Consider the following 5,156-nt stretch of genomic DNA (forward strand, 5'->3'; position numbering starts at 1 on the left):
TCCCGTTACTGACTCATGATAATAATTATTTAATTTTTGCCTTATAATTTTCAATTAAGACTTGTTTCGCTGAACAGATCAGTCCTACTAAGGAAGCTACCGCGTAGCGAAACGCTTTTTATATAAAATTTATAGTCTGAAAATTGTATAATTTTCATCATGGAAAAAACTCCCAATACTTTAAAACGTGCTTCTTCACGAGCACATCTATTGTACCAAATTTCTGAAAAAATAGCTAATATGTGAAGAATTAACAAGGGGTGTACCATAAGTCTGAACACCGCTCTTCTAGACGCTTGAAGTAGTAACTAACTAAGAATAACAGTTAATCGAAACGCCTATAGTTTTTAGAATGTAGGCTTTCTTGCAGACCACCCGGTAGAACCATGTGTTCCAATCCATGACCTCTACGTCACACGAAGTAGCAAAGGTGACTTTGAGGAGGTGTTATGAGTTTCACCTTGAACGACCTTGGCCTATGTCATATGGCGACGCAGACAAGGTGACTTTGAGGTGCTGTTTTGGGTTTAACATTGAATGATCGTCATACTTTCCCCATATTTTCGACAAGGTGACTTTGACTTCCAATGAATTCGAGCCAGTTTTGCACCTACACGATCTAACGTAACCAAAGTGAATTTGAACGATTGTTTTGAGTTTGACCTTGAACGACCTTCATCAACTTCACACAACGCAGGCAAGGTAACTTTGAGACAGTGTTTTGGGTTTGACTTTGAATGACCTTCAATCACTTCCCATATTTTCAACAAGACGATTTCGACTCTGAATGAACTAGAGCCAGTTACGGAGCTTTCTTGAAGTTTTGAACCTACACGACGCAACGTAGCCAATGTGACTTTGAGGGAGTGTTTTGTGTCTGACCTTGAATGACCTTCAACTACGTCACGCGATGGGGACAATATTATTTTGGAGTAGTGTTTTCGGACATCCAGCTTGTGGTAAAGAAGTCCCCCTCTTCTTCAACCACGTTCTAAAAATGTTCAGAGGATCACCATTTCACAATCAGTTTGAATAACCCAACGTATTCGAATAGATGAGTGAAAGTAGTGCTGCAAAGTGACAGAGAGTATTACGTCAAGAGTATACACAGCAATCCAGCTGAACATATTTTATATTTCTATACCATAATTACACTATATTCGAAATGAATCATTTGAAATTTGATATCGAAAAGATAAATTCTGCAATAATTCAACAAAATGAGACTGTGGAGCAGAAGCCTTTAATATCTTTGACTATCGATAAAGGTTTTAAAATTTAGGAGATGTCGATGCTATCCACGCGATATGGTGAAACCATTCAAGTAGTTTTGTTGGACGAGGAAAATAATACTTCTTTTAAAACAGGGCTTCCAAAACGTGTCACAGAATATTTCACGGAAGAAATGATTCACGAAGTAAATTCATCCAAAGCCAAATTCATTTTTACATATATGCAGTGATGTATAAAATACCCTATACAATGTATCTGAAATACAAGATGCAAGATACTTAAAAAAAGCATTTCAGATACCAGATACAAATAATTTTCTAAAAAGGTATCTGAAATACTAGATACAAAATACCTATCTTTCAATACATGTAATTGAACTGCCAAGTTTATTTATTCAAGAAAACAATTTTCGATAATATAAGAAGGTATGTATTAAAATTGAAACTTATTTTTTTATAGTTTTTTTTGGTTGAGATTTCAGTAAAAGTAATTCCTCAAACATATTGTCGCTCATCTTCTTTCTATGAGGTATCATGATCATGCCCCCAAAAGAAAAGAGTCGCTCCACAGGGGCAGAGCTGGGCAAACAGGTGTTATATTTTAGGATTTTTTTTTATCGTAGGATAAGCATTTAAGCTCTGAAAATTTGCATCTTCATTGTTCAGGTACTGGAGTGTCTCTAAATCACTGGTGCTGCTTGTATTTTCGCCACTAGCAATAGAGAAATCAGAGTCCTCTAGAAACATATAATAAGACTCATCTTTTGGTTTTTTTTATATCACCTTCAATGTTGTTTAAAGCCTCTGATTTTTGTTTTTCAGATCGATTGATCTTTCTGGTTTCAGACAGGACAAGTTCTTTTACATATTCCTTTCGCGCTTTTGGTACCCCTATTTCAGTTTAAACATTGGATGGGACACTGAGGCTAATATAGCATCGTTTGCTGCTGGTTCCAACTGCAAAAACCGTTTAAACAGTCTATCTAAATTTTCTTTTATTACATCTAGCAGAGGGCTGCAGTATTTCAGATTTCCCATTCTGAGGCTTTTAATAACATGTTGGATTCTGTATAATTCCGGTAACAGACAGCCATAATAAGTGTATTTTCCCCTTGCAGGCTTTGAATAGCTTCTGCTATTGGCTTTGAACAGTCCACATATTCACTTAAAAAGTAAATTTCATTTTCTTTCAGCGGTGGTAACTTTAACATTTTCATGGCTTCACTAAGATGGTTCTGCACGACTAAAAGATCTTGTATTGAATTATAGTAGGAGTTCCATCGAGTTGCACATGGAGAAGTTGGTGACTTCCCTGTTATTTGTAAATATGTCTCGCATGCCTTTGGGAATCTAGCAAACAAGTTCCACAGTGCTTGGCACTTTGATAATGCTGTGTCATGTAGTTTCTTATAAACTGTATTTTTGATTCTTGCTTGTTTGAAATCAGTACTAGCAATCAGGTGTAAAGTGTGTGTAGCACATCTTTCATGTCCAGGCAGAAGGCAATCACCTTCTAAGTCCGATGATGCATCTGGAAAAGCTTGTAGTACTAGAAGTGAATCATCATCTTCACTACCTTCATCAAGTGATGATTTTTCAAGATCTCCTAATGTTTGTGAAACATGTTCATTTTCAACTACCTCTGAATCAGACTTTTCAAATACCTCAAAAGCCTTAACCATATTCGAGCCGTTATCTGTAACCGTTTTAACAATTTTTGATAGTTTCAGCTTATAGTCTGAATGTATATCAGCTATCATTTCAGCAACTTTCTCATATGTGTGAGCCCCCTTGAATCTTTTGCAAGCAATTGCAGCACTTTTCCTTTCAAAAGTCTCACTTTCAATCCAATGGACTGTAACCCCCCAAGTAACTTCTTTTAGATGAAGACCAAATATCAGCTGTACTGCACACAAATTCAACATTGTCCGACTCTAGCTTAAGGTTTTTGTTAAATTAATTCTACTCATTACTAATTTTATTCTTAGCTGTAATACGACACATACCTAACCTTGGGAGGCTTAGTTAGTTGCTGTGAACCTTCAATCAAAGATTTAAAAGACGTATTCTCCACTATTGATACTGGTGACATGGTGTCAACAATAAATTGTACAATTAACGTCCAAATTAACAGATCTTGAACAATTTACATCTGTAAGAGTAGACTGCTTCAATTTTTTACATGTTGATTCTGAACCACTGGCACCACTGCTACTAATCTCAGTAAGTTTTCTATTTTTAGGAGTTGTATTTTTAAAATTTTCATAATTTTGCAACAGATCTGAGTGGCCTTTAATCTGTAATAACATAAAAAAGTATATAAGTAGGTACATTTCAATATGGAAAATGTAATATCTTTCATCAGGACAAAAGCCTAGTAAGTAAAGTAAAAATCTAGCACAAAGTAAGTAAATCTGTATCTGTAGAGTAGGGAGGGTGAGTGTAAGCCCACGCACTTAGGACACATGTGACCCATTGTACATCCTCCCAAGGAGTTGTCCTCCTAGGTCGTCGTCCATCCTGTCCTTTCCAGGAAGGTGGACAGGTCGCTGGGAGACATCTCCTTTACATCGGCAGGTGTAGGCCAAGACTCGCCGAACACACACTCTCTTATTGACGATAACTCCGGGCACTCGCACAGGACATGCCTGACAGTAAGTAAATAAATTATTTTTTAAACAAATGCATCAGTTTACAAAACCTACTTTTAAATGCTTCAGGAAATTTGTAGTAGAAGTAACACTACCCTTTATCGTTTTCGAACATACATTGCATACTGCAGAAACATTCACATCACTTCCACCCATTTGCTTAATATCTTTAAAGCAGTACTTTAAAATGAGTGGTATACTCAACTTGTTTTTTTTATCCCTGAAAACACAAAAGAAACTTTCTTAAGTAATATAAATTTTATCGTGGCAGTGACGAAGCAACGGGCTAAGTAGCCAGAATAACACCTAACATAACAGAATGAACTCTCATTCGACTCAAACTTAATATTAATGAACTCACCCACACATATCTGTGATTACTAAATTCGTGTATATACAAAAATACTCTGTGTACTAAATTAATGAATTGTTGTTATTTTAACCTAAACTCTTTCCGTTTTGTTCGCAAGTTACATACGCATTTCTAACAAACATGTAATATGCAACTTAGCAAAATAAAATAAGACTTACGTTTCCATGTTCGCGATTCCGAATCTCACAAAGGCGAAATTGTTTTTGATAATTATTATATATAACACCGTACAACACGTACATATGAGTGACAGGAGTGACGGTGGGACATCTTAGGCGGTGATATTTGTAGAAAGATAGTGTCGCCATCTGTCATTTGGTTTCCGGCAATATCGAGAAAATGTTTAAACGACGCGCTGCGTTCAGTTGCGTTCGGAAAGAAACTGAAATTTGTTTTAGTAAAAGTATCTTGAGGAACAAAGTGTCTTCAAAATACTAAGATACCAGGAACATGTATCTAAATATTAGATACAAAATAAAAAATATAAGAAGTATTTCAAATATAAGATGTAAATACGTATTTTGTATCTTGTTTCTGTAATTCAGATACTTTTATCTAAGATAAGTCGCATAGTAGGCTATCGGGTCTACCTTCTTGTCAAAATCCAGATTCCAATGCTCATATGGGTATACTTTAGAGTTTAGGGATAGTCGAATATTATTAATATTCGCATGTATGAACTTTGTCACATCTTTTGATATATTTTCAGATTGGTCGGTGCTTTGAAAGCCGATAATGATGTATCGAAGTCTTTCGAGGCTGTTGGTTGTCTTCACTGCCCAAATATCTGAGGATGTATCACGAAGTGTTGGTAATTCATAGAGATCCCATATACGATAAGCCACCTTTGCTTTTGCATTATTCGCATTTTTTTCTTTGATGCGATTCAATAGCTTCAGT

The 5,156-nt window shown here is 35.8% G+C and overlaps 1 long non-coding RNA gene across 1 annotated transcript; it reads right to left on the reverse strand.

The window, feature by feature from the left end:
• Nucleotides 1–1,613: 1,613 nt before the first annotated feature.
• On the reverse strand, nucleotides 1,614–4,632 carry LOC141483451 (uncharacterized). Its single transcript, XR_012466096.1, has 3 exons — nucleotides 4,415–4,632; nucleotides 3,938–4,103; nucleotides 1,614–3,529 (listed from the first exon to the last, which is right to left on the reverse strand). It is a non-coding gene; the product is annotated as an uncharacterized lncRNA (long non-coding RNA).
• Between the last annotated feature and the right edge of the window lie 524 nt (nucleotides 4,633–5,156).

The sequence above is a fragment of the Leptinotarsa decemlineata genome, unplaced genomic scaffold, assembly GCF_025532065.1.
Source record: "Leptinotarsa decemlineata unplaced genomic scaffold, Ldec_3_MD MMD2_tig00003348_RagTag_RagTag, whole genome shotgun sequence".
Taxonomy (NCBI): domain Eukaryota; kingdom Metazoa; phylum Arthropoda; class Insecta; order Coleoptera; family Chrysomelidae; genus Leptinotarsa; species Leptinotarsa decemlineata.